Source organism: Strix aluco, chromosome 3, assembly GCF_031877795.1.
Source record: "Strix aluco isolate bStrAlu1 chromosome 3, bStrAlu1.hap1, whole genome shotgun sequence".
NCBI classification, from domain to species: Eukaryota; Metazoa; Chordata; class Aves; order Strigiformes; family Strigidae; genus Strix; species Strix aluco.
Genome location: NC_133933.1, coordinates 2,039,292 through 2,059,700, shown reverse-complemented (window position 1 = coordinate 2,059,700; position 20,409 = coordinate 2,039,292). Strand labels below are relative to the sequence as shown.

General features: G+C 39.2%; 1 long non-coding RNA gene across 1 annotated transcript in view; it reads right to left on the bottom strand.

Annotated features, from left to right (window-relative positions):
* The window catches only part of LOC141920423 (uncharacterized), a 185,228-nt gene that overhangs the window by 126,015 nt on the left and 38,804 nt on the right, over window positions 1-20,409 (bottom strand). The window contains exon 2 of the long non-coding RNA XR_012622334.1: window positions 16,685-16,814. This is a non-coding gene — a long non-coding RNA (uncharacterized LOC141920423). The remainder of the gene's footprint in view (window positions 1-16,684; window positions 16,815-20,409) is intronic.

The following is a 20,409-nucleotide window of genomic DNA, read 5'->3' as shown; positions in this document are numbered from 1 at the left end:
GTCTGCTGCTTTTTCAGATTAATTCAGTTTGAATACTGCTGACTGTCTGTCACTACAGTCATATGTCACTGGTAGCAGCTCAGAAAACCTAACCCCCTTCTCTAATGTCATTGCACACAATTCATTTTTAAATGCAGTGTAATAGTTTAGGAATACCAGTAAAACAGTGGGGGGAAAGGCATTTTCAATTTAAAGGGTGTGTAACACAGTTTATAACACTGTTCTTAGATGAGCCAACCATGTTTCCTTGAGAGGGGCACATATGGTACAGGTGAGACTTGCAAAAATATAGTTCTAATAATTACCAAGATTGTTAATAAGAGTATGGTAGTTTCAAACCAAGTGGCGTATCATTACCAATAATGCTATTTAATTGGGTGATCTTTCTTAGAGAGCTAGCTACTGCCTAGAACAAAAGCATCTAAATCCACCCCAGAATAACCACTGCCACAAAACCAGGCTCCATGAGCACGGCTGAGCACCAGGCTTGGATTCTGTTCCCTCAGCAGGACTACGTCAGAGGTTCAGCTCTGTATATGCAGACATCGGTCACAAGCCGGGCACAGCTGCAGAGAAGGTCACAAAGGTTTTGGCTGAAGGGCTCTGACTGGGACCCATTTCTACAGAGACACACTTGGCTCCAAATTTACACTTTCAAAATATTTAAGACAGACATAAAAATAAAACTGGACATTTTATGACCCCAGCTATGCTCACCATCCCCGCTACAGTTTCATCGATGTCAAGGAGGTGGCAAAATAAATGGTAGAATTAGGCCCGGCAAGATAGGCACAGTGCCCTCACGGAAAAGTCTGACTCTTTTCAAGACAAACAGGCAGCACTAGCAGCAACCCAACCCAAAGAACTTCTAAGGTTTGGACTAATCTTTCCCAAAACTTCAGCTTTCTGGCTTCTGATTTAATTCAAGTTCAATAATAAACACACTCCTCTGTTTACAGCTCCATAAATAGTGCCTTGTGTTTTCTGAAACAATGCAGCTCTGGGCTGTCTCTGTGATCGTTTATTTTATATCATCCTTAAGTTGCCATTTATTTACATTTCTGGGAACAGCTACCCCATGAAACAAATGGCCTGTTTTGTTAAGTCATGGTCAAGGATGTTTCCTTCAACTTATCACATCTAGAAATGCCACAGACAGAAATGCTTCCAGGCTATTTGCTAAGAAAACTAACATAAGCTCCTTATCAGAAAACATTACATTTCCCCGAAAGGTGAACTGTTCTGTCAGTTTTTCAGGCCATGTGAAATTCCTTCTTTGCTATGACAGGTCACTGAACAGAAGTTGATGGCACACAGTCGTCGCCCAGAACGCAAGCCAAAGCCTTCAGCCACACATGACCGCAGGTAGCAGCGCAGACGCAGCAAGCTTTTTCCCTCTGACGCATCTAACCCGGGGGTTATATTCTGGGTTGAGGGCTTCTGTTGTTTGCTTGGGGTTGGTTTGGGACTTTCCCAATGACTTTCACTTTTCTTCTTGGGATGCATCCACAAGCAGTATAGATATAGCACTGAGATGTGTGCTCACATCCCAGAAGCAGCAGCCAGGAGAACTGGCCCCTTCTAGACCTCAGACGCCCTTATGTATTCAAACTCACAGTAAGAAAGCCAGAAGAGGAGCTACGTCTCATTATTTCGGGTTTTTAGAGGGTTTTCTGTTTTTTCATCCTACTAAAGCCAAAATATTAGCCACCACAGATTGACAATTAAAAGTTTAATGGAAGACAGAAGAGTTCAGCTAGTGTAGTTGTTTTCCTCAATCGAAGCAGCTAATTTCCAGGTAGAGTTCCATGAGTTATACAGGTTGCTCATGTTCATAAGAGCTGAGCAACAGCCCCCCTGGGATCAACACTGCACATGCTTTGTGTTATACACATTTGCATTAAGCTTATGAACCTTCAGGAAAAGCTCTCCATAATGAAGGTGAAAGCTCCAGTTGGCAAAATACTCTGATTTTGTGGCATTTTAGGAATTGCAGCAGAGGAAGCTGCCCTGCTAAATCCTCATGCACTGGCACACAGAGCCGTGTGACAATGCAGAACACACAGGCACAATTGATTTAAGCAGGTTTCCCTTGTGTGCTTGCAGAGATCTGCTAGATGCAAGGTTTAAGATACAGATGGACTGTGGACATTAATAGACAAGGAGAAATCCAAAGGAACAACTGACGAGACCCACTTTTTTTTTTTTTTTCAGAGAAACTACTGGTTTTAATCTTTTCAATTCAATTTTTTTTCCCTCTCTTTCTGTCTATTCAAGTTCAAAACTCATTTCTTCTATTTTCAGGAGAGTATTTTCACTGTGTGATGATGAGGGGCAGTAATAGATAAAGTTTGAAATAAAAGCTTTACTAGCTGCCATCCTTTGGTTCATTCGTGACTCTTCGTAGCCTGCCCTTTCCACCAATCGTTACCTGCACACTGTTTGGGATTTACTGCTGCAGAGAAGCAGCCAGAGTAGGCATCTTTAGATTCCATTCTCTCTGCAATATCGCCAGCTGATCTTATGTATTTATTACAATTTATAAAGACATAAATGGCCTTACGCTCTGGCCTCACCCCAAAAGGACTGCCCATTAAAATACCCATCATTTTCCTGCTGGCCTCCTCTGCAGCAGACTGAGAAAAGGCAGCCCTGTGATGGGAACTGGTCATGGCTCTGCTGGCAGATACCAAGCTGATGACTTCCAAAATCACAGACAACTCACATTTAAATAGGACCCTCATTTTCATTGCTGGGCTCAGGAGTATTGGTGTGATCTTGGCTAGGTCACAGACAACAGGAGGGAGACATTTTTGCAGTTTTGTTAAAACTTTCCTTTCTTTAATCGCCCATTCCCATTTCAGGGGAGCAACAAACACCCTCTGTTAATAGCGTAAATGTCCACTGCAAGATGGGAATTAAAGAGGCTAGTGTTTATAGCAGCAGTGCTGTTTGATGCCAAAAATAAGTCTGATGTTTCTATTCAGGAATAGGAAATAACACTCTGAACAGGCAAGTCACTCCCCAATGGACTTTCTTTGAATTTTCTCCAAAGGCTATTTCCTTTTCCTAAATGTGGGAAATACTTCCTGTCTGTGAATAAGCACAACCCATATGCTGAGAAGAAAATTAATAAAACAAACAAAAAGAAAACAAACAAAAGGACCTTTGTTCTGGAAAGAAGTGGCACCAGCTATGCTCAGGAAGCATAAAGAAACCCAAGGGATGAGAGAATAGACAAATCCTAAATAGATTTCATGTAAGATGATTAAAAGTGCTTCCTTTGCTGTATATTTGGCAACACGTGAAATCGTGAGTCAGAGATATATCCCTTTCCTTTTGGTACTGTTGCTTGTAGTTCATGAATAAGTAAATGATTAAGAACACTTCAGATTTGGTGCTATCAGATGTATTACCTGTCTCTTGTTTCAATTATGCCTGCAGCTCTGACCAGTGTAGAGGTTCCCTACGTCTTCAAGCTTTGCTCAGCTCCATGGAGTAGCAGCAGGAGACATTTCAGAGTACCCCAAACTCAATGCTGTACCTGATCTGTATGGATTTATAGACCGCGCTACATTTAATCAAGACATTCCTCACTCGATTCCAAACTGGATCCATACATACTCACTACTCCAGGGCTTAGTTGTGCTTGTTGTCTGCATGTACAGTACAGCACCAGTGATCAGGATTTTGAAAAGGAATCTATTAAACCTGGACATTTGCAAAACAGCTCACAAAAGTTACCATACATGGATGTATATCACGGAAGAAAAAATACCTTTTTACAACATCTATAAAACCCTGATTATAATAAATGTCTGCTTAATTAATACATCAGGACATAAAGCCATTTATTCTCCTCTCATTTGCTATCATTCTCCCTGTTCAGATTTAATAATGCAAAAAGGTTGCTCAGATGCCAAACAGTAAAAATAATAAAAATACATTCATCATTGATACGAAAAACAGAAATGCCTGGCAGTACTGCTGGCACAGAGAACACAGCCAAATTTCTTCACTGAAATCCAAGTAGCGTTTCACCCAAAAATCTTCAAAACATACAATGAAATATATGATATGATAAATAAAGCAGCCTGAAAAATGCATGGAGAACAGTGAAACAGGTGCCCAGAATAACCATTATTACAATATGCACACTAAAAGGGAGGGAGGAAGGGGCAGAGAAAGAAAGAGAGAGAGGGAAAAAAGCTTTCAAGATGGTTAAATTCATGAGGGCTACAGAGCCTCAAATTGAAATTATCTCACTCTGCACTGATAAATAAAGTAGCTCTGGTACCTAAATCATGACACTAACTATACGTTTCGATTTTTTTAAGTAGTGATTAGGTGGATACTCAGGGGAACCTACTAGCCTTCACAGAGATAACAGACTCAACTTAATATCAACTTAAAAAGAGACTTGAATTCTAACCAATCTCATGTAATGAATTGAAATTCTATAGCTTTCAGAAAAAAAAAAAAAAGATAAAAAAGCGATGTGACTCCATTCTCTAACTTGCTGTCAGGAAATATAATTTGTGCTCTCGGTGATTCACCTAGCTCATATGCAGCATGCAAATTTATTTCCCTAATAATCAGACCTGGAGATTGCCCAAGAGGATTAATAGCATCATTCCTTATGACCGCCAGGATATTATGCACCTCTGACATGGAAAAATTGTGTTAGTTCTACAGAGAAAACGCAAGGATATTTGTCCTGCTAGACAATATAATAGGCTGGTGCATCATCAGATTACAATGTCATTTCAAAAACCTTGAATACAAATAATGTACAGTGGGGGACATGTTGGTACAACCTCCCTTAATTCAGTAGCCTTGAATTCACATGTATTTTTTTGCCTGTGTTTTTTTTTTTTTTCTCCTCTCCCCATTATAATCTGTAGAACACTGCAAGAAAAAGGCAAAGGTATTTTATATTAAAACCGTATCTTTTTGTTTGTTCTTATGTTATTCTTAGAGAATAGCCTATATGGACACTGCAGAAAAAAATAACATAAAATCCACGGCTTCCAGTTTTTCAAAGAGCTGAATACACCCACAGCTCCAGTATACTGTATTCCATATGTGAATACAGAGCAATTTATTTGCACAATTGCTTAATTTTGATTCGCAAGTCAAAGCACTGTGTTCTGCAGGCTCTGGTATTCACATAGGAAGAATTTTAATTTTTAAAATCTTTTTAAACGAGTTGGTCAGGAATTTTCTAAAAAAAGAAATGTTTCCTGCTGTACTTTAGACCAAAGAACACTGCCTTAGAGACAAGACAAAATTTCATTATTATGCGCATGGGAGCAATAAGATTAGCTCCTATTGCTGCCCCTAAGGTGGAGCAGCAGGAGGAACCAATGGGACGATGCTAATGTGTATGTTAATAGTATTCTCCTAGAAGAAGTTGGGATAATTAAACATGTACCATCTCTTTAAGACAGAACTGCACACATTTTCTTCGGATGGGTGTTTACAAGATTTCCAATTTCAGGTCACAGCCATTTCTGAGATTGCTTAAGAAAGAGATGGGAATAACTTATCTTATTCATGTATTCAAAGAACCTTATAAAATGTGCAAAACATAACAGTTTTAAGGGGCAAAACATGCATCTTGCCTTGACAGACCTGCTTTATTATGTGTAGTGTTGTACACTGACCTAATATATTGAACATTTTTAGCTAATATACCTTGTAGGAACCAGCCTTTAATGTGATGGATTTTATAGTATCTCATTAGGGTGTGTTTATATAACCTGATACTAAACACATTTTCAGATTCATGTTCCTTATTAAAATTGTGAGCCGTATTGATTTTTAGTTGAACAGCAACAGAGTCATTTTAATATTAAGAAAGGCTGCTCTGAAGTTATTTTCACAGATCACAACTGCTGTGACACAAACAGTGCACATATCTCTCATCTTTCTTTACAGCCTCAATTATAAGAATCAGGATGTGTTACCCCACCTGCTTTTCTATTGGTTGAGCAATTCTCTGCCTCCATTTAGAACGCCAAAAAGCATTTTTATTCATTGGGTTGGGGGGGTGCTGTTTTTAAATATACATTCGTGACAAGCCCCCGAACAGTATTTATATTTTTCCTCATGAAGAACCCAGTGTTTTTAAAAACAAAATACCTTAATGCATCTGCTTTTCAAGTTTCCATAACAAACTGAGTAGCTATAGCAATGTTTACTCTAATACAGCAAACACGAAAACTTAGCATTCCGAGCAGTGTAAAAAAAAATAATGACTTTCACATCCTAATGTCTCCATTTTGTAAACCAGTCTTCAAAAGGTAAATCTAATGTCAGCAGTAAATAGAGTGGCTCCAATATTTCTCTGAGGAGTCACAGGGAAATAATGATCTTTGAGGCACTGTAAATAGTTTAAATTATTGGAAGGTCCTTGTAAGAAATGAAATATGAGAATTAAAAAAAATAAATTTGATTTCTTTATTGTGAAGTTAGAGCATTTGGAGGTAGCCCAAATTTTAAATGCAAATATTTAGAAAGAGAAATTATCGCTTTGGAGACAAGCAAATCATACACTTATTCCTGACTCTTATTGATTTAATGAACAGTTTGTTAATATAATGCCATTTCAAAAACGAAAAACAGACATAGAAGAGGAGGTGTTCATTACATTCCTGCATTTTTAAAAGCAACCTTTAAGTCTTCAGCAGGGAAAAGGCTTGAAATTAAATTGCAGCATATAGAAACTACTCGATTTAATACAGCCACTAGTGCACTTTCAATTTAACTACACCTGTTACTTTTGCTACAATACCACAGAAGCAGTTCTGGAGTCTCAAGTAATTGCTACATTTGGCCTAAGAAATTTTAGGTCTGAACTGGTTCTCAGAAAGCAGATTTCCCTTTATTTTGCCCCTGGCATGCTATTCATTATTGAACATTAAAGTTGTGTCAATTACTTACTTCCATAGTTGATTATTATCCTGGTTATTCTACCAGCTAATCAACTCTTTTCTAAAACATGTCTAGCAGTGACTTTGAATTGATGTACAGAATATAATTATTTGTGCAAATTTCTTTTGTTTCTTGTTAACCACAGAAATTGGTTAATTACTTTAATCCCCGCAACCCCTCAAAAAGAAAGTATCTTGATTTACCAATTTATTTTTAATCAATATTAGGCTGAGCTTTGAAAGTTGACTATTCAGCCAACGTAAGACACTGCACTGAGAGAAAAAAAAATAATTTTACACACGTCCTTTAAAGCAGGCTGAAAACACCTTCATCTGAAAGACTTTGTTAGCTTTATCAGATCCAAGGCTCTTCTGTTTGAGGTGTAATTATTTTGCCATTATTACATGCAAGGCTTTTAACAGAACAGTCGTTCCCTCTATTTAAGCAGTAAGTTTTATAATTTATTACATCTCTTTGGTCATCAACTCACTATACAAACAGTTGGTCACCAGTGACCAATTACATTAAGGTTAAGCAACATAACTTTAAATTAGAAATAAGCTAATGTATCTTCATCAAGGGCCTGCTGTGTTTTCAGTGCTGTTTATGAGATGATACTAAATGTGGATATGGAGCACGCTCACTGGGACCAATTCCTATCGGCCTGAAAATGGGAAAGTCTTGAGCCTGCTCAGGTCCAGAGCTAATTAATGGGATAACATCTGCTTTACGCATTCTGCTGTAGTAATTTCTATCAACTTCGCTGTGAAGATGCATGGGAAACTATCAGGGAAATAAGTATCTATGCTGAACCATATTAAGCTGTAGTGAGTCTGAAAATGGGAATTTCTGCTCTCCTATTATCCTAGAGATGGGGGGGGGGGGGAAGGAAGAGGGTACAGGGCCTGTTTCTTGGGTTGTACAATTTCAGTATTTGTAGCACAGGATATATATTTAGTTCTGTTTGCATGCTTGCAAACACACAAGCTATTCAATTGCACATGGGCTTGTTTTGTGTGTGCGCTGTTGGGTTTTTTTAAGAAAGAACGCAGCAGCAGATGAAGATGACCATGCTCCTCATGCAACAATCAATTTTATACAGGAAGATGGTGAAGTGGTTTTATTGCATTACTTAAAAACACAGCATGAATTGCTAAAAGAAAAATGCAGTACTGTAAAACAGGCTTGAAAAGTGATAAGCCCACTTACTTCATTTTATCAGCCTGTGTACAACGCACAGAGGTATGAAGGGCCAGGCACCTATTCTGATTTGAGATTTAAATAAATAAAACATGAAGGGAACACTGACCCCCACCAAAAAAAAAAGAGAAAAAAAAGAAAAAAAAAATCAGAATCTTTTCCTGAAAACCCCACAGACTTCCAGATCCAAGCATCTCCTCACCTGAATTTTATCACTTTGTCTAAAAATTACTGGGCAATTTTAATTACAGTGAGATGCTTAAAGCTGCATTTTGCTTCTGAGTTTTTCCTGGTGAAGTCCTGTAGGGCACAGAATCAGACTGCTGAGGAGAGACATTACATTTTTACGCATGTATGCTTTTGTCTGTGTCTGTGCCTACACACATGTGAAAGATAGGAAATGAATGCACTTTTTAAAAATGTCTATATTGCAAACATATATACGTATATGTTCACATAAAGCATACGTATACCTAAAACCATACACAAATATGCACGTCTGTGTGTGTATACATAGAGAGAGAAAGAGAGAGACAAAAAAACAAACCAGAAACATGTATGCACCAGTAAATATCTGAGTTTGGAGTGGCAAAACCAGAAGAAATTGCACTGTTTTCTTTATATTATTATTACTGCCTAAGCTATGATTTACAGGTTTAATTCTTTCAAGCTAATGCATACGAATGAATTGCATACCAACAAAAAAAAAGGAGGGAGGTCCTTATAATAATGAAATTACATTAATAGTCATTCACCTTTACCTAAGAGGTTATGAGTTCGTATGTCAACTCTATGGAATATTTTCCATAATTTGTTTGCCATTGTGTACATTCTATTTATTTGTTTGCCAGAAGGTATTGAAATATTCAGGCTATTGGGAATTAAATGCTTATTTGACTAAGAATGCTTATCTGTAAATTAATGGTATAAAACATGGAGTTTTCTAAAAGGCTGTCACTCAGTTTTATTTATGGAGATACTACTGAGACAAGATTCAAGGTCTTTCAAAGCACTCTAACATCTCAGACTTAGGGGAGGAAAAATATTATTTACTCAACATTTTTAACACTCCTATATAATTGTGTAAATTACTGAAATGAAATAGTGCTTCCTTTTGTCACATGTAAACGACAACTGCACAATGAACCAGGAAGGTATGTTGCACATGCAGTAGCCAGAATGGCTTTGTTTTGAACTTTTGTTGTGCATGTGTCTATGGGGAGGGTGTTTGGAGAGTGAAGGAATGGGATTTAAAGACCCACATAACGTAAAATTCTTAAGTGACCCATTACATCTGAGACCAGAAAACACATCTGATTTTTAATTTGCTTAAGCAGACAAGGTGGTCAACTTCACCACTGTTGCAATATTCTGATTTGCGGGTAGGATTAACAGAAAGCACACAGCTACTGTGCTTTTTCCTTTCTCCTGAAAATGTGCCATGAGGCAATACGGTTGTAACAGGGGTGAATCCTCAGTTCTGTTAGTTTATCTACCCTGTCAATGTTATTTGAACCCTTATTTTCCTTAAGGGGCTCATTCAGCTGTCCTAATATGTATACAGTGATAATATAGTCATACCCATAATAAAAAAGAGCTTCAAAATTATAGTCAGCTTAGTAATAATGCAGTGCTGTGCTGGAGTGATTGGCAACTGTTGATCCAATTATATAACTGGTTGCTTCTTAAAATTCAGGGATATGAGATTGATATATAATGTGCTGTAAAGTGTAAAAGAACTGGACAGGAAATAAGGCGGGTTGAATTTTTTAGTGCTTTGATCAAATTAGAACCAGGTTGATGAAAGGAAATGCCTTGGGTTCTCTGCTTGAAGTTTTGTGTTATACAAAAGGCTCTTGAAATGATCAATTTTGCACATGTCACTCAGTAAGTTTAGAGTGAACTAGTCTCCGTCTGCGCCGAGGTGACACCGCAACGGATCGCTCGCGATGCCACACCGCACTGGACATAAAATTTGGCAGATGCTCAGAAATGAAAGCGATGAGCCAAAGGCGGGACATTCACAAGTCACAGGAATACCCCAAATTTACAGGTTTGTGTTTCAGGTTTCTGCACGGCCCTTACTTTGACTCAAGAAACACAGATCGGGAAAGACAGAAAAGGGTCATCTGGTGAATCCCCCAGAAATAAATGCAGGATTATCTTTGCTGCTGTTCTTTTAAGCATTTATCTAGCTAACTCACTAACTAGCTTTCATCCATTGTAACCCTCTGCCTGTCCCCTGCTTTTAAAACAGCTACTATTATTTATGAAGTGCTGTAGATGTGCAGTGAGAAGCACAGGGACTTTTTGCTCTTATTTTTCCTTGAGGACAACTTAAAAGGAGAGAAAAAAGCATGTATGAAAAGGCACCTTGCAGGTAAGGCTGTGGTTCTTCTGTCGCTTGGTCTGTCTCTGAAGAATGACTCCATAGTGGTTAGGCCTGTATGAGACACAACCTCTCTGGTACTTTTCTGGGATCAATCTCTCTGTACTATATGCTACTCAATGTAGCGATTTAAATCCCACAGTTTCAGTCTTAATGCATTAACATTTCAGCACTCCTCAACTACATCCTGGAAATCTGTCTCCTCCTCATAATTCTTATCCCCAAATCAGGAATCATTTGTAAGATTTGAAGTGAGGCACCTGAGTCCAGTATACATCCATACCTCTGCCAAAAATATAGCATGGTGATTTACTAATAAATACACTCAGGATGGGGGGATGAGGGGGTGGGGTGTAGAGAAACAATCACATTCCCAAGCCAGGCTACAACAAGATTTCTCACAACACCCACTGCAACAGAGAACAAGGAGGAGCTACTAAAGGAGCCATCGACATTAAAACCTGCTGAATTTCTGTTGGCCTCAGGATAGTACCTGCACGGAAACTCTTTTGTTTTGGCATAATTCCCTCTGCAAGGAACGCCTCCAGAAAACAGGGTTTCCAGAAATAATATTACAGGATGGGGAGCACTGACGAATCGGTGCAGTAACCTTCACCTAGGCCTTCCAATTCAGTTTTGTGTGAATTACATCAAATTGCGGTGGGTATTTGTGTTGGATGCAGAGTAGTTGAATAGCTGCCCATTTCTGCACCAAAGCAGCTCTTTTGAAGTTGATTGGTGTTCCCCAGTAACAGAAACACTGCACAGCATTGAAAATGACAGGACATCACAGTGCAATTTCACTAAAAAAGATGCATGGGGTATTATATGAATAATATTTTTCTGAGTTCCAAGATTGGAGTTGGAGAAATGTCTTTACAATTTGTATGTGAGATACTCCTCGACTCTAGTGGCAGACATTCACGAGAGCACACACTAATAAGGTATAATTTGACAATACGGTAGAGGTCTGTCTTTCCAGTTCTATTATCTGTGAAAGATACAGTTCCTTGTGCCAACTTGGTTGCACAGCAGTAGCATTTTGCTCTGCAGCCAAAAAAATGAGGACCTGGCAACAGAGCTGAATGCTAACACACTGGGCCAGCAGAGATCAGAGTACGTGAAGGGGATGGCACTGCAACGGGAAGAAGGCATCACCCCCAGCGCTGCCCGCTGGCTGACGGGCACTAACTCCTACCAACTCTTCGGAAACAGACAGCAGCAAGAACGGGAACTAGTGCTGCCTTTCAGGGTGGCAAAGCACGTGAAACCTTCCCTGGGCAGATGTAGAAGCCTGGTGGTCCTTCTCCTGGGCGGGAATGGGAAATGCTCCTCCAAGGGTCCCCTCCCAGGCCCCCACAGGGACGTGCTGCAGCACAGTCCAACCGGGCCGTGTTTATTCACACTGTCGCAGAAACGCGTCGCTGCAGATCGAGCAGCAGCGGTGGCACTCACCAAGGAACGGCGCTAACCTGGGTTTTGATTCTCACCGCGCTCCCTGAAAACACACTATAACATGACAACTTGTTATGTTATGAAAACATAAGAAACAGAATAGAATGAATATACTTTAAATAATAGCTTATTTAGAGTATTTTCCATAACACTTGCTTTCTTTTTCTTTTTTTTTTTTTTTCTTTTTTTTTTTTTTTGTTAGATCACACTTAATATGATTCCACAACATCAATGCTGTGGATGAAATTGAAAGCTGTATTCTTCTAAATGTGTTCCTAACATTCCATTTTTTACAGAGCTGCCAGGGGCTATTCTGCATTCCCACAACTGCTACAAATGTAACATATTGTTTTGCAATAAAAATTAGCTATAAAAGTGTGAAAAATGCCAGAGATCCAAATGTGAGAAACAAGGGAAGGGAGTACGGCTTTCGCACCCTTTTAGTGGACATTTTATTTATTTTTCAAATGGAGTAGACATATTTATAGCTACTGTATTTCAATTATCTCTAATTTCACACATTTTATGCAAATTCTAGACATTTTAATTGCAAATGAGAAGGGAACTTATTTTTAAAAGTGGAGCAACACAACATTTCAGATCTCAATTTTAATTCCAAATTTATCTACATCACTGTTAAAATCTTTTAAAACCTCATTTACACTGTGACTTAAAATTAGGTGCAATTTAAAACAAAAACAAAAACAAAAGACCTCCATACCAATTAGTTATATCACCAACACTTTTTCACACACTCGTAAATCTTTTCTTTTTAAATCAAAATTTTTAGGTAGGAAAGTTTAGGAAGTTGAAATGACATTATTAATCGGCGACACATTATTTCAACAAGTCAGTAATTTAATAGTATTGTCCATAACTGATGAAAATTAATACATTACCCACCCTATTTTCTCTTTCTGTCTCCACGACTTCAATAACCTAGGGCACGGGTTATTAGCTCAATCTGCGCTTAGCCGTCATTCAATGGGAAATTCTTTCAAGAGGATAAACCACAATTCAGCTGTTGGCTGGATAAAAATTCCCACTATACATTGAAAGCGTTAGTGACAAATATCGCTCTTTTCCAAGTAGTATTCCCAGTAGCTTACTCTTACTAAACGTTAATAAGCATATGGCTCTCAACGCTAAATAAAATGTTTGTGACAGATTCCAAACCAGTTGAACCTGTGCTGGTTTTAAGCAGACACAATTTTCTAATGCATCCAAACCAAACTGAGGGTCTGGAGATCTGATTCGCGATGCTGGGTTTGAGCAGACGGCGTACACTGCATGCGAGACACTCAATACCTGTGCAGATCCTTGCACCCTATAACCCCACCTGCTTTGGCCCCAACCAACCAGTAAGACCTGCATTTTGGTAAATACGGCCTTGAATTTTTGCCATCCAAAATCCATTGTCTAGAAACACTATTCCAAAACAATCAAATACAAACTGAAAATGAGTTCTGTTTAAGCAGAAGTACTGGCTTTGGTGCTATGCTTTGCCCTCAAGCAGTCGCTCCGTTCCTATCTTTTACTACACACGCGCTCACGTTGATGTACACACATGCAATCACAGGTTTAAACTCACACGTGCGCCTATGGAGCTCTCTAAGCTGAGAATCCAGTGCTTGACTTCTCACTATCCAATGAAATAGATCTTTAGAAGTTCCAACTATTTACTGAAATGCATAAAATAATTTTATTATAAATGGAAATTTACTGTCTGAAGTGTGTGGAGTTCTTCTCTGCTTTCTTTCTATTTGGTAATTTATTTAAATGCATTCAAAAATGCATTCAAAAAATGAGACATAGCACTTCGGTTAAGACATCTGTATTTCAAACCAACATCTTCAGAACTGTGAGCAGCTCTGTTAATAGTCTTTTTATTTGATTAGGGTAATCTGCTGCTGCGCCGTCTTAATCTTTATCCACTGCCTTTTAACCAATCAATATTTTAGGGTTGTAGATTTGGAAGGTAGATGATAATTTTGTAGATAAACTCTCTAGGCACTGCTGACATGGTATAGTTGCATATTTAATATCTTTTCAGAGGATTCACAACTCCAGCAATGTAAGAATCTATCCAGAAAAAAAGTTAAACCTTAAATTTTCAAAGCTGTGTGCAGGGATTTGGCCACCTGTCTCCTATTAATGTCAATGAAAATTTAGGGGTAAGAAAAGCAATGTCTTTTCCCTCAGATCATTTCTTCTTTGAAAAGAACCAGAGAACAAGAGAGAGGAAATGAAAAGCAACTTCGTACCGCAGGCTGAGACCAGCAAGGCCTGCTGTTGAGGCAGGAAGTACACAGAAGGAGAACATTTGTTCACTAAATGAGCGAGCATCTCCACACATATCAAAATAGCTAGGTATGAGAAGTTCAGAAGGAAAAAAATGAGATTTTGTGTTTTTAAAATGTCATTAAAATATATATTTTTTAATTTTGCTCAGCTAAAATTATCTGTTGCTTATGATATTAATTTTGCTGCAGATAAAATTAGTTGTCAGACCTCTGTTTATGGCCTAGTTACCTTTTGTAAGGAAAAAAATTAAGGGCAGGAGAAGTAAAAGGAATAAAAATAAAATGCTGTTATCTACCTTCCAGCAAGGGGGGTTCTTAGTGATGTGTTACCTGCGTGGATTTCACTAGTGCTGTGCATGTGTTTCACGTACGCAAAACCAGATCTGCTTGGGCTGTTTTGCCAATCTGGGCAGTGCCAGCTTCTGCCTGCCCTCGTTTCCATGCCCTGGGGACAGGCAGGCGAGGCCAAACCACCCTCCGTTACTTCTAGAAAACTGGAAATTTAAAATTGATTCAAGCCCCTTATAGTAAGGGAGCAAGTTAGGAAAACCAGGGACCATGTCTTGGAAAAAAAAAAAAAAGCGCCACTGTAAATAATGGTACTTTCTTCTTGAAATGTTTGCCACTTTGGTTCCAGTTTTGGAAACAGTGAATCAATTTTTTATTGGTTAGAAGTGAGTGCTAGGCATGCCACTGAAAAGCTGCAAGACCTATAATCAAATGGACAGAGCCGTGTTACAGTCCTACAGGTGTTAGAAACTAGCACATTCTGGTCTCATTTCAGTCCTCCCTATGCATATTGCCTGATCCTTCAGCAAGGAGCAAGTACCACAAACACTGAGGATATTTCTGAATAGCTTTACCCATGACATTATTCTGAAAATTTAAATCAATTTGCACAGCATTTGTGTTAACCGAGTTGCAGCCACTATGCCATCTAAATTATAGCTCTACCTGGCAGAGCCTGGGAGCGGTGCATATAGAAGATGAGTGAATCTGGCCTCAGAGAGAAGTTGTCCTTTGAAGCGTTCTGTGCAGCACTGCCATGAGATCTGCCCAGCTACATTTTTGAATGTATTTGACGAACAAAAAAATTTATATCTGTGTTCATTTCACAAGATGTAAACGTCTCTTTCGTGGTAGGAAAAATCCTGCTCCCTGGAAGTGATTCTAATCTAATCTGACATGTGGTATTTGTAAACGTGCTTTAGTGTCCCAACCTATTTACAGTGTTTACATAAAAACCCCCGAAATCTCCGCATTCCTTGAAAAGTTAATCCAGTACAAATATTGACTGGCTGTCAATTGAGCACTATTGACTTACTCCAGGACTGTGCTTTATGGCCTTAACTGATGAAACTTGCTTTCTTTGCTAAACTTAATTTCTTTTTGGCCCCATTTGGATGAAATACCATTTGCTAGACAGCACCTCTTCCACACACTGCTATGGGGCTGCCTCTTCTGGTTAGCTAGAGTGGTAGGACAGCCAAAGGACTTTGCTGTGTGCAACAGGAACTTGCAGAAGGAAGCCAACAACCCAGTCTGTATTTTACAAAAAGACCTGGGCCAACACTGGTCCTATCTCCTATAAACATTTGGTGCACACCAGCTCCACGACAGCAATGGCCCTCTTTGCAATAACCTATGGTTGTACAGAGCAGCGTTTCCAGAAAGACTGGAAGGGTCTATGAACCCTTCACAGGGACTGTGAAAGGTAACTATGAAAAGCAAACCAACTACCAAGAGCTTAAATTCCCACTGTGGCAGTCTACACCTTCACTGGGAGGTGGGGTTTTTTTAAGGAATTCTAAAAGCCAAGAACCTTGGATGTCTTTGCGTCTTTTTATCAGGAATAGTACAAATCAGGTTGTCCAGAAACCAACGTTCATGAAACACACACACTCAACGTATTTTGAACACCCAAGAAAACATTATTTATCATTTCATTTTTTAAAATCTATAGTTTCTAGACACAGTGAAACAGAAACCAAAAATAGCAACTTTCACAACATTCCCTGATTCTGCAACAAATTCCATCAAACGTTTTAAGTTCTGACCCCCAGGTCAAGTGAAACTGACAATAAATCTTAGGAAGGACTCGATATCGTTAAGCTGCAAAACCCAAAATCTATTATGAAAGATTTATCAGAACTTATAAAAAATGAACCCAAAATGTTTCAGTCAGGGCAAGGAAGGACAAAAGGGTGGAATGGCAGACAGGGAAGGAAGTGTAGATCTTGAATGACCACAGCAAGTTATAAAGCAGGTATTTCTATCTGATCTCAAAACAACATTTAGGAAGGAATTTCATTAAAATTCCAGTTAAGGAAGATGTAAGGGGTTTTTTTGTTGTTGTTGTGGGGTTTGTTTTGTAAAGGAATGTAACAGAGCAGACACTTACAGTTTGCAGGAGCACTATCTGCTTCTCCACATGGGGATGCTTTTTGCACCATGTACAACTCCAGGGCAGTATTCAGTGCTGAGACAGGATGGTGCCACCATCTGTTCATTCTTCTGTTCTCATCAACAGTCTGGTGAGAGAGGGGCAAAGAGAGAAAAAAGTAGGGATATGTCATAATTGCTACATCTTCATTTAATATTCTTTATAACTCTTCATGTCTAGCTCAGGTGATGAACAGTCCAATTCTTTTAATCAAACATACTCAGATCACCCTTTTGGGAACTGAGCAAATTCATGACAGTTTTGCTCGCAGATTGCCAAGCACACAGCAAGTTTATTCTTGCCTAATTTCTGTATTTTTTTATTTTAGCACTTACAAGTCACATTTTCTACAGGACACACTTTTGTTTTAAATGAAAGGCTTCTTCTAAACATTTGACAAATGGAAGTATCTACCCTGTAACACCAGCTATGTCAAGAATGCACCTGCCCACTGTTAATACTTTGGCTAACTTGAATAAGGTTAAATGTTAATATTTTCATTAGTTTACTGATTAGTAAGTTTGGGAGGTTGGGTTGGTGTTTTTTTTAAAAAAAAAAGCAAACAGGTTTTATCACAAATGTTACTTTTTTTTTTAAATAAAAAAGGGGCTGATTTGCGATAAGAATTTTTTTCTTTCAACAAAACATGTGTTATCATTCAAATCCTGTCAAATGAATTCAAGGTGTCTAAGCAGTTTATCTAACAGGCTCCACAAGCGCCACAGTAGAACCACCATATGTCCCAGTTTGAAGTGACTCTTCTGCTTTTCCTTCAGCAGACCCTGTGCTGCTCACAATCATCCCTGCTGACCCCATGAGGAACAAGAACGAGCGTTGTGTCAGACAGCAAGAGCGCAAAGCAGCGCTGCCCCCCCCCCCCCCCAAAAAAAAAAAGAACTGCTGGAGAAGACCAACTGATTCAGCAGTGACTATCCTCTGTTGGATATCAGTAGGAGTTAACATTTTCCTGTAAAACGTTATTTGAATATTAGATGGGGCATGGGAATATCAGCATCTTAACAGGCCTCTTCCTTTCCCAACAGCTTTAGCCATAGAAGATTAAATTCTCAATTTATCCAAGAGTTCTGCTATTATTCTCATTCCTATAAGTATGCTACTGCATGAAAAATCATTGTGCATCTACCACTTAAGGAGCTGATGTAACACCTGCAGTCAGATCTTCAGCTACACAAAGTTCTGCTCTGCAGCAGTTCTACCAAATTCTCCTGTCCTGCCCCAGCCACCGGCGTTTCCTCTTGCATGGACTTTTGTAGAAAACGTGCTCTGTTGCTCTTCCTCCCTCCGACACGCTCCTGATGTGCAAGCTCAATCAGAACATCAAACACTCCATGATTTTTTTTATTCTTTTTTAGTCCATTTTCACCTCTCGGTCCTCGTTCACACAGTTTACTTCAGGCACGAAAGGACGAGCCACTTGTGCTCTGAGACACGGCATCCACACGCTCACATCAGTGCAAACACAAATCCAGAGCACTCCACAACCTTCACTGGGGCTGCATGGCGCCCTCAAGGAAAACACTGCACCCCAGAGTGTGCGCACACGTGTGTGCGTGTACACGTATGTGAGAGAGACAGGCACGGGCAGCACGGGGGCCATGGGAGGGGGATGTGCAGCACAACAAGCCTGGCTAACACTGGGTTTTTAAGGTGAGACATAATCACTTAACATACAGATGGCATAGCAGTTTACATCTCACACCGAAAGTTCATGCTTGGTTATACCAGAAAAGGGAGAAACAAATTATAACAGAGTCAGAAAGCCCCTGAAAAGCGAGGCTACGGGGGACCCCAGATGTACTTGAACCAACCACAATCACACCATCAGCATGAGGTGTAAAAAGTGCCAAAACAAGATGAAAACACTGACGCTCCATATGTTAAAAAGCTTGGATTTTGCTGTAGCCCCAAATCCTTCCCTCCCTACATACCTGTACATAATAATAATCATCATAATAAAAAATAAGCCCTCAAGATCAAATAGTCAGTGGTATCTTAAAAGAAAAAAAAAAAAAAGACAGGCTTAAGAAACCAAATCCTTGTAATAAATAATATATTATGAGTTAAGGAGATGAACTGACAAAGTGGTGCACCTCTAATCTCTTCCCCGCAACAGCAAGAAGAGCTGAATCACTCGCACAACATTTTTCTTTAAGCATGTTCAGGGATTGCTCCTACACTCCGGTTTCTCAAAGAATATCATGCTCTACTAATTTACCAGATTGACTAAGCTACATACCAGCAGCATAGTCAATTTTAACCTGCAATTTTATCTTGTAGAAGTAAAACTTCTGAACAGTCTCTTACTGGAATATAATTGACTATTTCGGGGCAGGTTTAAACCAGGGATGAGAGAATCAAGCCATTTAACTGATGCAAGCTCAGCTGTCTTTTTGGAGTTCAGACCTAAGGCCCTTCCTCACAAATATCTGATGCTCAATGCTAAATGGGCAAGCCCAGCAGCTGTGGCAGCCTCCTCATGGCCCTGACATCAATCTAATGTATATTTTGCACATGGCCCATACTCAGAGACCCACTGCAGGCCTGCAGCGCATCAAGGGCCGTCTCACTCAAGATTCCCAGTTATTCATTTATTTCAAACTTGAAATGACACCTATCCACCCAAACGATGATTTTAAATAACAATCTATACAAGAAAAAATATCCAGCAGCATGGCAGAGATGCCAGGCACATAAAGAAAATTAACTAGCCCATATTTCTGAGCAATAAAATCAATGTCACCTTTTTATACCTTCAGCCCCCTCATCTAAAGTCACTCGGCAGATTCCTACCAGTGTTGTGTAGCTGTTTTGGGCAAGGCAGGGGTGAAGTCCACGAGCAAGGACCTTACACCTTACACCAGTCCCATGCTTCTCTACCAAGGGCACATCCCTTCAGTTCCTCCTCTATTAGCTTTGCCACATGGGGAGAAAAGGTCTCCATAACATTCTGGACCTAAAAGCATCACACTGAAATGCACCAGCTTTTAGGAAAAAATATACACCTTCCAAGCCATAATTGTTAAAGGAGGGAATGCTTTTGGTGTAATACACCACACACGAATTTTATAATGAAAACTCAGGCAGCAATATAGAACAAAAGACTGCATACATGATGTTTATTTTTAGAATGAATGACAGTTTGGCATTCTGGTATGATAGGTGTAAACAGAATAGAACCTCTATTTTGGTTTTAACAGCCCAGAAGCTGGACAGATTTTTTTGCTCTTGTTGTTATATAATTATTTCTAGTATGGTGTTAACACACGTTCATGCCTGCATAAGCCTGGTATATATGTTATTGCATGAAAGGCCCCTGTATCTCCACAGGTCAAGCACTAAATTATAAGAATGTAACTTGCTAATATTTGTACTAAGTTAGAAACTACTTCCGTGATGACATCATGCCTAGCCATCTTTTCTAATTTGTTTTTCACTCTAAGAAAGCATTTCAACTTAAAAAAAAAAAGGCAAAGAAGAAAAAAAAATAATAAAAAAGGGGGGGCAAAACAGAAAAAAAAGGGGGGGCAAAACAGAAAAAAAAGGGGGGGCAAAACAGAAAAAAAAGGGGGGGCAAAACAGAAAAAAAAAGGGGGGGCAAAACAGAAAAAAAGGGGGGGCAAAACAGAAAAAAAGGGGGGGCAAAACAGAAAAAAAAGGGGGGG